Source organism: Cibotium barometz, chromosome 9 (genome assembly GCF_041138505.1).
Source record: "Cibotium barometz isolate CiBa-2024 chromosome 9, ASM4113850v1, whole genome shotgun sequence".
Lineage (NCBI taxonomy): Eukaryota > Viridiplantae > Streptophyta > Polypodiopsida > Cyatheales > Cibotiaceae > Cibotium > Cibotium barometz.
This window is the reverse complement of record NC_141054.1, coordinates 45,349,106-45,361,052: the sequence shown is the minus strand read 5'-3', so window position 1 is coordinate 45,361,052 and position 11,947 is coordinate 45,349,106.

Below are 11,947 nucleotides of genomic sequence, written 5' to 3'. Positions count from 1 at the left end.
AGTCTATGCTTTAATCTTTGATGTGTTTGTGAGTTTTTAATTATTTCTTCAAGAAGTACAAAGAGATCCCGTGGTGATGTCTTTGTGAGTTTTTAATTATTTCTTCAAGAAGTACAAAGAGATCCTGTGGTATCAGAGCTTTGGATTAATTCAATCTTCTTGAAGCCTATCAAAGACTTGTGGACAAAGAGGTGAAAAGAGACAAAGGAAAAGGTGATTTTGGTGAATTTACAATTTAATTTGAAGAAGAATACGCTTATGCTTATGGTTTATGGTTACGTATGCTTGTTTTTAACCATTGGACAACAAATCTCCATCAATCTATTGTCCATTAGTAGGTTTGTGAAAACCACAAAACCATCTTTCATCTCACTAATCCTCTTCATAATCCATCCGTACCGATTGAATTAGCAAAAGGGAAGAAGCATAGAGAGCCATAGCAAGATTGCTAATAAGCAAGTGGAAGTGTCGGAACTGGATGGCTATGGAAATCTCTCCAGTCAATTTGTTGATTTTTCACAAATCATTGAAATGTTGCAGGGAGAAATAAAAAGTTAAAATTTTATTTTATTTATATAATTCCTTCTCCCCTCTCCCTCCAATTCAAGCAATGACGGCCTTCTTCTCTTAATATTTTCTCCTCCCTCCAATTCATGCTGCGCGCTGTTGTTGGGTTCTCCCTTGTGCGCACGCTGTCGGTCGGTTCGGTGAAGCTTTACTCAATGCTTAGTAAATCTTTGATTAAAGCTTATTCTTAAAAGCTTTAATATTTATAAAAGCTTAATAATAATAATTAAAGGGGGGGGCTAGATATATTGCGCCTAGTTCCATAGCTGTGGAGAAGGCTATTTTTTTAAATAAAAAAAGGGCTTAACTTTTGTAAGCTTTATAAGCTCAATATTACAAAAAAAAAGAGAGAGAGCAAAGCTTTACACCTTAAGCTTATAAAATATTACATAAAACCCTACCTTCAAAAGCTTTCAAGGATTTCAAAGAAGAAAAGTGGTACAACTCAAAGGGAAAATTTTAGAATTTTCAGGATTGCAAAAAATTACCCAAAGTTCTTCATATTCTTTTGGAAGCCTCCTTTAAACAAACATTTTGGGTGTTGTTTCTTGCCAATTTTCCTCTCTACGGAATTGGGAGAAAGCAGTCTCAAGCAATAGATTAGTCAGGCAATGCCGTGGGAGACGTGTAGCCACCCCCACCCCCGCCACCAGAGCTTCTAGATTCGAACACCATCTCTAGATTGGTCATGGGGTCACTAAGTACACCGCTCTAGTTTAGAACTCCACACACTCTCACTTTAACACTGAGACATAATGAATGGCAACATTTCTCTTTGTTTACTGCATTACTTTTGGAATCATTACAGGATCATTATAGAGTAACTGCTCAACATAGAGACTACTACTTCATAAGGACTATGACCATGTTAGACTTCACATTACTGGCTGTACCTATGAGCTATTTGTAGCATGCAACCTCTACAACCTTCAACCCCATACAACCTTGCAAACTCCTTGCAGTAGTGATTAGCCATCCTTTTAAGCTTTGTCTTCTTGATCTTGGCAATGTCTACTCTGGTGGTTACGACCTTGCGAACTCCTTGCAGTAGTGATTAGCCATCCTTTTAAGCTTTGTCTTCTTGATCTTGGCAACGTCTACTCTGGTGGTTACAACCTGCCAGCTTCACACGTGAAGCACCGAGGTGGTGCTCACAACGTGGAAAGTGGTTCGACTGAGTGCTTTGTCACGCTGAGCCGCAGCATTTGCTCCTGAACCTGTTCCCTTGACAAATTTATCTTTAAACTTTATGAACATTTCCAGAGGAGTACAATCGAGAATGTATACATTATCTGAGTAGGTGGCATGCTTTTGCATCCTCTTCAGCCTTGTTGCCTTCTCTTCTTATCACCTAGGACCTCTATTGTCAATCTGCAAAGTCTGCAGGTCAAAAACTCTCACCACAAGTTAGAGTGGGATCTGCCTTAGAGTTTTTGACCTGCAAAGTCTACAGGTCAAACTCTCACCACAAGTCAGAGTGGGGTCTACCTTAGAATTTCCTTTTCTGCCATGGGGATATGCCTCCACTCGACTTGTGTGGCTTCTTCATATTATGCCAGATGCTCTGGAAGTGGGCTTTGTGTCTTTTCTGCATCTAGATCTCTGATGCCCCAATTCCAAACATCAGCATTGGTTGGTGGTTGCATCCTTGGTGGTAGCATCTTCCTTTCCTTTGGAGTCTGAGAGAACTATTAAGAGACTAAGGTTAAGTAGAAGGGGAAGAGCAGGGTGTGAGTGTGAATGGACTTAAGGTCCACTAGCTCATCTATTTAAAGGTGGAGCTAGGAGGCATTTTGTATTGAGCAAGGCCTAGTTGTATTCATAAACAACTTAATAAGCAAGATATTGTTCTTGTATTTTGTGAGTTCTTTTGCTCTACACACTTGATCTAGCATGAGCACCACGTTTTCTCAACATGTTATCTAGAGCTTGGTTGATTAGAACCACATGGTGTAGAATAGGTCAAAAATCTTCATTTTTTCTTATCTTCCCTTGTGTGGAGCTCAACCCTCTACTGGTGGAGGCCTTCTAGTAGCGTGTAGAGGGCATATCTCTCTGAGACTTCAACATGGGAGATGTAGAGGAGCTGTGGGCGCATCAGGTCGTACGGCCAATTTGAAGAGAAGAAGTCTCCATGCGGCGGCATTACGTCTGCACAGCAAGTCGACGGCCAGTTTCCTACAGCAGCGCTGGCTGTACAGCCATACGACAGCTGTAGGCCATCATTAAGCAAGAAGTTTTAGGGCTTTGGTAGCCCACTCTATGAGGACTCCACAGCTCTAATATGAGCTCATTTCATGCAGCGACGCGTCGGATACAGAGAAAAAACCAGGCACCTTTTTTCCTTCTCCATGAAAGCTTTCCATTAAAGCTTCAACTTTGATTTTTTCTTGCTCATATCATCTCCTCCCTTGCTCTAATCACTCAAGTGGTGTTGTGAATGATTGTTGCTGACCTTCATCTTGATTTTGAAGAGTGGCCATCCACATGAGGTATCCATAAACCTCATTCTCATCAAGCTCGTGCATCAACATCAACTTTCAAGCTTTCAAAGCTTTCAAAATGTGCTTATGAGCACTAATAGTGTTGTTTAACACTAATTAAGCTTTTAATCCAGCAAAGGAAGGTTATTATAAAGTGTTCTTAAACACTAATAGTGTTATTAAACACTAATGGTGAACTAATCACCAAAATAAGTGTCATTTGATACTAAAAATGTGCCTTTTAGCACTAATTGTGTTTTCTACACACTAATGGTGATCTTAATCACCAACCAAAGTGTTCTTTAATACTAATTCAGCTAATCCCCATCAAAATTAGTAATTAAGCACAAACCCTAAGTGCTAAACCATAAAAATTACTATTTTAATCTCCTATTTATGCAACATTCTCAACTTGATTAGGGTTGTTGCACTCTCATAAGCCTCTCTCTTTCTAATTAACCCAATATCATAAATTTTTGATTTTTCTTCTTCATAATCAGTCCATTACTCTCTCATAATCTCTTTCAATACCCAATGTCAAAGGACAACACTCAAATCAAGAAGTTCTCGGGAGAGGGCTTCCACACTTGGCAAGTCCTTGTCAAGTATAAAATCAAATGCTTGGTTTGGGGGACCCCTAGCCTGCAGCAGGGGTCCAGGCTACTGTTGCTGTTATTGTTGTTGTTGCTAATGCTATTGTTGTTGTTGCTCTTTGTCTATGTCATTATCTTTGTCTAGGTCATGGATAACCTTCTGAGCCTTGCAAGACATCTGTTCCTGAATTTTCAGCAGGGCCTCCAGGGCTTGGTCCCAGACCTTGCTGAGTCTAGTCTTCACTATTTTAATGATTCGCTTTAGCATCAAGTGGAAGGCACATGATCTTCTCTTCTTCCTAGGTCTTCAGGGCTTGGACCTCTGTCTGGGTGACTGCCAATGTTGTTGTGCTCTCCATTACTTCTTCTTTTAGCCCTTGGATGGAGTCGCCCTAGAGCTTGGCTAGTTTTTTTGCTTCAGCTAACTTTGCTCTGAGCCTGTCCACTTGAGCTTTGAGCACGTTTTTCTCGCTAGTGAGGGTTTTGATCTTCCCTTCACTCAGCTCTTTCTGTTGGACTAAGGCCTTCTCTGCCAGAGCGAGCTTGTTTTGCATTTCTGTGTTATGCTGAGCCATTATATTCTCTTTGCTCTCCAGGTACTTGGCTTTTGTTGGCCACATTGTTTAGTAGTCCATGTTGTTGCTCATTTAGGGTGCACATCTGATTGATTGTGTTTCGGGCCTTTGACTCATATTCCTCAATGGAAGCGAGGGCATGAGAGAGGATGCTCTAGGCCACAGTCATCAACCCTTTGTTCATGTGCAGTTGCTGTGTAGGGAGTTGTGCCTCCAATTCTCCGAGTAGTTTGGGGTTGTGCCTTGGTCCTTTTTGCATCTTCTGTGCTAAGGCTGCCGCCCAAGGTTGCAGTTTTGGTGAAATGGACAACTCAGCCCCTGCGGATAGCTTTCCCTTTTGAACTTCTTCTTATCTCTTTTTCTGTTGTTCCTCTTCTTTCCTCTTTCTCTCCTCCTCCTCCTCTTTTCTTCTTCCTCCTTTTTCCTTTTCTCTTCTTCCAAGTTTTTCTTCTTTTCTGCTTCTGCAAAAGTGGCTTCTTGTTTATATCTCTCTGCCATAGTTAAGTCGTTAGCAATGTAGATAGGTTTGGGATCCTCCCCTAGCTCTGCAATTTCTACCTACTTAACTTCTGCTCGATCATCTCATAGGATGTGGATTGGCCATTTTCCTTTACTCTTTTGGTTGTCAATTGGACCACATTTCCTTCATCAATGGTGTAGGTTTTGAAATGGTCCGACGCACTGAGAGTAGGTCTGACTTGTCATCCTCATTATCCTCTGTCCGAGCCATCGCCTCCCTTGCCTCTCGGTCAGGGGCTTCAGCCAGAGCCTTGTTTCATTTCCTTCATCCTGCCTTAGTGAGTTTAGGCATATCAGGCTCTTGAAGCGTAGTTTTCTCCTCTTATTTTCCTTCCAAGGTTATCTAACTCAACTCCTCACCCCAGTTCTTAAAAAACTCATGGTGCACCTTAGTGAACTCGAGATATCTTAGCCACTAGGCATTCGTAGGTTTACTTTGCAACAATAGGGCATTGCATCGAGCAATATACCTCTTGTTTCTGCCACTTCCTGAGACGTTGAGTGTTGTTGTTGCGATCATGCGGTTCAAGTACTTATGTGCTTGAGGCTTCATCCTCCATTTCCTCTTCCATGAGTTGCACATCCAGTATGCACACTGAGGTTGTGGGAACGATTCAACATACTTTGTTCCTCTGGAGTGCAGCAACACATCTATGGTGGCAAGTACATGTATCTAGTTTTCACTAAAGTCCGGAGGTGGAAGTGATGCGTACATCTCATTCTCTTCCTCTTCCCATGAGTGTTCTTTAACTAGTTGGCAGACTTGTATGGATGTGGTTCGTTCAGTTTGTGACCAAATCATTCCCAAACAATTGCCCTTCTATGGGGGGTGCCTTCCATGTGTGGAGATTAATCTTCAAAATTTGTGAATCCTTTCAAATGTACACTTGGTCTAATGCCCAATCATGCACCACCTTGGCTTCCCTCATGAAGGGTCTACCCAAGATAATATCATATTTATTTGGTAGGCACATAAAGTCTATTACAACAAATGTGTGATGGTAATGGAACGAAAAGACCTTAAGCTTAATGTTTTTCAATAACCTCGTTGGTGTTGAGGATGTTCCATATGTCATTTTAATGATTAGGTCCGCTCTTTCTAACTCTGGTTTTTCGTAGTTCTCCTATCATTGCTTTGGTGATAATGTTTACACCTTGCACCGTTGTCTAGGATAGCAAGTTCTTGGTACCCATTATGGTGGATTGGAATTGTAGCGTTTGTATCATCACTCTCATAATACCTTCCCAATTGGGTATTTGGATGAATTTGGGTGCTCCCCCTTCCTCAAGCACTAGATTTTTATCTTCCGGAGGTGACTGGCTCTCCTCTGTATTGGATATTGGGTTCATTCTTCCTTCTACCCAATCCTTGACATCTGCCCACAATGCCGGCGTGTTGCGTAGCAATGGTCCTAGGCGGCATTTTGATAGTTGTAGATAGTATTGCTGAGAGACTACCTATGTCTCTAGGTTCTCTGGAAAGTGAGGGATCCTTCCACATGTTTGTCTCATATTCAATCTTAGGTAATGAATGGATCGACAAATCTTGACCTGCCTCCTCAAATATTCTTTCCATCATGTCACTATGAGTTCCTTCCTTGGACCCTTCTGGAATTGGACTAGGCACATCCAACTTCCTTTCCTTTTAACAACTCATTTTGTGGCACATTGTATCCCTCGCCTTGTTAGCCCTTAATTTGTCTTCATGGTTGCATTGACACTCCTCAGCAAAGGGCCTTAGCTTCCTTAAGCTTCCCTATTTCCTCTTCAATATTTGGCTATTCTCCAACACCCTTGGGGGTTGCTAGTCTCTCTTTTGCTTGCTCATCCGGTTTCAAAACTTGGTCGTCTCCTTCCTTTAATTGGGTGGATCCGGTGTCAATGGTATCTTCCTCAGATCTATCCTGAATTATGACCATGGTATCACCCTTGCCCACCTTTTTCACTCTTCTCCTTCTCCTAGTCATAGAGGTTGTAATACCTCTTGGGTTCTTCCCTTTGTCCACTTATTTTGCTTGTGCGTGTGTTAGGACATTTAGTGGCGTGATATTTCCAGGCTGTACACTTTTTTAGTTATAATGGTGGCATGGTTAGAAGTAGAAGCAAAGCCATTGGCGTGATATGGGAAATCCTTGATCAGATGATCAACACCACACTTAACACATGAAAGAGTTGGCATGACATTGGTCTGTGCTGCTATTGGTTGAGTTTGGCCAGCATTAGTCACATTTTTAAGAGGACACTCCGCACTGGATGAGGTCCATTATAGTGAAAACACTGTATAGGTCCCCTTCTCATACTCAAGTTTATGTCTTTTCCTATCCACTATATTGTAGTTTGAAACATTGGTACTGGCATGCTATTTTGTAAGACATAATACTCTGGTGTGATCTTCATTGGTTCCTCATAGTGGTCGTTTATTAACTTTTACTTTGTGCATGACTTCTCCCTCTTCCAAGGGTTCCTCAATCAACATCTAGTTGATCTTGGCTTGTGGTGGTTATGGTGGTAGAGTAGGTGGTGGCAATGGCAACATGTCTTGCATTCTAAATATTCCCCTGGTAAGTAGGATGTATTTGGCTGCCCTGCAGCCCTGCAGCCACATTGGTTTGCATTAGTGGTGATGGTGGTAAAGCTAGATGCACTCTGGGTGCTGGCGATTGTGCTAAAGGCTGGATCCACATATATCTGCATATAGCAATGTTATGGTTCCCTAGTCTCTGACAGTGAGCACAATAAAGTAACTGCCTTAGCCTTAGGTGAGGGAATTCAATGTTCGTATGATTTTGTCTATAGATTGAGCACCAAATCAATTCTCTCTGAGGGTAGAGATGGGTATTCCCTTATGCTTCTCTCCGATCCTTGACTTTCAAATTTTCCAAAATGGTAGTACTGAGTTCCTCAATTGTCATGTTGCCAACTTGCTTGTTCTTGGTTTCCATGTCTTGATGATTAGAGACTCGTGATGCTGCTACCACCAAAGTTGCCTTGGTGTCTTCCGGTTCGGGCAATTCAAGCATGTTATCCTCATATTTAATCACCAACTTACATTACGTGTCTAGAGTAGTCAATTGAGCTAACACCAGATAATCATGTATCTTATGATCCCGGACTTCTCTCCGAAAGAAGGGTGATAACTAATTATCAGTTAGCCTTTCCCTCAATTTTCATATCGAGTTTAGATGCTTGAGTCAAGAAACATAATCCCACATGACTCATTTTCCTTTTGCTTAATGTTGTGGAGCCATGCCATAGGACTCCATCTATCACCACTTCGAGCAAAGATTGGTATGAACACATTTTTAAGCCAAGTGAAATTGACTTTATCTTGAGGCTTTAAGGTTCAATAACATTGGTGGGCCTTCCCTTCTAGGGCAAGAGAAAAAGCATGTATCATGGTTACATATCACTCCACCGGCCCACATGTTTCACAGGTTGACTCGAAGATCTCTATGTGTTGGATTGGGTCCCCATCTCCTGAGAACTTTTGCACAAGCTTCAAAATGATGTGTGGATTCATCTGAGGTGGTTTGGATTCAAGGGTAGTGCCTAACCATGCCTCTGGCCATTTTTGCAGCCATATTCAATAGATCTGCCCTTGTGAGTGCATTTAGATAAATTCAATAGATCTGCCCTTGTGAGCGCATTTAGATTTGTATTGGGATCCACAATTGGCCTTCGAGGAGCTACCCCCCTACCTAGACCTTGTCCTCTTCCTACATAGGTTCTTCTATTCAATTCCGGTCTATGGTTGGGTCTAGACACATCCTTGTCACCTGGCTCATCATTAGCGGCCTCAGTCCGTCTTTGTTGAATCAGAAGTTCCATGCTCTACAAGAATGTGGGTCCATTTCCATCATTTCATGTATATCCTTTCTCATGTTGTAGAGCCGATCCTCTCCTCCTGCAAGTAGATTTTCCACTTCTTCTTGCATTTTGAGGACTTCCTCAGCCTTGGGTTCCTCGTTTATGGGTTCTAAGGCTGGTATTCCTCCTTCTGTCATTCCCATCCACATGTTATCAGTGGCATTTCTAGATGTTTTGATTCCTTGCCACATGGTCATAACAGATTCAAATTATCAAATTCTCTTTGTTCCACCATCCACTTTTTGTGTATCGAGATTTTGCCTTTTTAAGTCCATTAGTCACAATTAGCGCTCAACCTCAGCCAGTTTCATGTCAATGTCCACTTCCTTCTATGTGGGGAAGAAGATTTGACCCATCTTGGTAGCATTTTCCTTGTCCCTCTTAACCTTAGGAGTCATTCCACTAATCCTCATTGTGTTAGCATTACTAGGGCCAAAAGTTAGGGTTGTTTGGGTTGTTAAGTCTCTCTCTCTCTCTTTCAACAAAGCAAGAGCTCTCATATCACAAAGAAGGATTGTGTGTTTCCATTATGAGAAATTGCCTTATATATAACTAGCGCTTATTCATACTTGGGCGACCAAAACTTACTAAACTAAAGCCGTGGTTGGCCAGTATCTCATAATGTGCAACCTTTATAGTGCCTTTATATAACACTTATTAATGTCCTCAAATGGAGGATCATCTTTGTTAATCCAAAATGGGATTAACAACAATCACTATAAGGGGAATTTATAGCCATGTGGACTATAAGGGGAATTTATAGCCATGTGGATGTAGGCTAATAATGGGCCACGATAAATTTTTCCACTTTAGGAGGTATTATCCCAAGCATGTGCACACACTCTTATTGTTGGCCGTTTGTCTGCCACATTGGACGATTGGTGGGACATACATCAATAGCCGAATGATCCTCAACGGCCATGAAGGCACAGAATACGTCCGGCGGAATGCTCACCCTACCATGTAATCATATGAGTTGTTGTAACTGTACAGTCTTGTAATAAATTCTTGTAACAGCCGGGCAAGATAGCTGACAGACATCTTGTAACCGTAGATTCAAGAGAGTAGAAGTAGGAGGAAGAAAGAAATATCTAGAGAGAGATAATCCAACATTGAGATATCTTTGGATATGAAAATCCTCCTAGTGTCTAAAATGGTTTCCCCTAAAATAGAAGTTTAAAATGAACTTTCCAATGTGCATTAGGAATCAATTAAAAATGATATAAGGGACCTTAGCCTACGGGTCTAGATTTTCAGAAATTTTTAGCAATTAAGGTTCCTATGGGCCAATAGGATTAATCCAAGTGTTGGGATGAGATAAATCCAAAGAATAAAATAAAATATCCAAAAATGAGTAAATGTACACATAAGATGAAGAGTTGACTAAGTACAAGGTTTATTAGTTAAAAATTAAGAGATATTACTAAAAAAATGAGATATTTTAGAAATGATGAATTTTTGACACCTTGGTAAGGAGGGGGAGACTCTTGAGTTAGGTGCCTAATTCACACATGTGGATGAGTTTTTAATTCAAAAAATTGTGATATTTTTATCTCTCCTCTCTCCTGGATCAAAATGGGACCTAAACTAGTCCAAATCTTGTCCAAATTCAACCAAACTGAAGCTGAAAAATTCTAGAACTTAGTTGGACTCAGTTAGTGGCCTCCCTCACCTATAAATAGATCCTTAGTCTTTTGTAAAAAATGTGTGAACTATACCATGCCAGTATTACATTAAAATAATGATATTTTCTATTATCCCTTAAAAATCCTCTACTTTTGGAGAGATTGGAGCTTCTCTCTCTCTTCAACAATCCTTGGAATTTCTTCTCAACATACTAAACCAATTGATTGGTTGGGGGCTTCCTTCAAAGATAAAGAAGCAAGCCAAATCTAGAGGTAATAAGTAATTTCATGGTTTTCATTAATATTCTCAATGATTTCACTTCTCAACCCCTCTCAAGCTTGAGAAGTTTCAAATTAATTATTTTTAATGCAAATCAAGATTTCTCTAAGAGTTTTAATGATTAATCACAAAAAAGTTAATCTTTATGCTTAATTAGAATACTTTTTATGTATATCTCTCTCTCTCCCAAAAGAATAGTCATTCATATGACTAGTTCTTTAGCAAATGAATGCTTCTCATTGATAAATTCTTAATTCAAAATCAATATCTAAGCTTGTTAAGCTAGAGGTTAAGAAAATGGTTTTTTTATGCTTTTATGCTAATAAAAACTTATGATTTAATTCCATAAATTGGATTTAGGTCTAAGGATAGTATTCTATCATAATTGTATTACAAAGTCTTATTCTTTCTAGAAATATTCAAAATTATCAGTAATAGCAACGAAGCTATGGTAAAAATTTTAGAAATTAATACATAACTCATTTTTATGCATAATGCTAAAAGAGGACTTCCTACCATATTCTAGGATTGGACATCCTATGCTAAAAGAATGATTTTCATCAAATTCATGGGAAACTAATTTTTAGTGTTTATGCATAAATAATTAATTAAAGAAAAGAGAAATTTTTGGTTTTTTTAAATGCAAAAAGAGGAATTCCCATGATAATGGAGATCCATGTAATTAAATGAAAAAAGAGAAATTTTGGTATATAAAAATAATGAGTATTTAATTTAAAGAGAAATTTTAGATAAATTTATTTTATGCATGAGAAAATTTAAATGATACAAGAGGAATTCCCATGACAATTGGAATTCAATCATTTAAATGGTAAAAGTGGAATTCTTGGCATATTTGAAATAATGGATATTTTTATTAAAGAAAAGAGAAATTTTAGATAAATTTATCTTATGATAAAAGAGGAATTCCCATGACAATTGGAATTCAATCATTTTAATACAAAAAGAGGAATTCCCATGATAGTTGAGATGCAAGAAATTAAATGGAAAAGAGGAATTTTTAGCATAAATCAAATTATGAGTATTTATCAAAAGTGGAATTTTGAGCATTATTAATTTTATTAGAAAATATGGGTAGAATTGATTTTTGTAAATCCCATGAATCTTTTACTCAAAAGAGGAATATTGAATATATTTCACTTGAGAAATTGAGAAAGAATATAAAAATATCCGTTGAGAAAAAGTACCTTTAACTAGGCCAAGCAATTGGCAGAAATTTAGAAAAGTCCCATCGGTATCGAAAATAAAAAATGTTACTAGATGTGAATAAGATGTGATAAGATGTGAATATGGATGTGGATGTGGATGTAATGTGATGTAAATGGATGTGGATATGGATGTGATAAGATGTCGTGTGATGCAAATAAATGTGGATGCGGATGTGACAAGATGTGATGTGATGTAAATGGATGTGGATGTG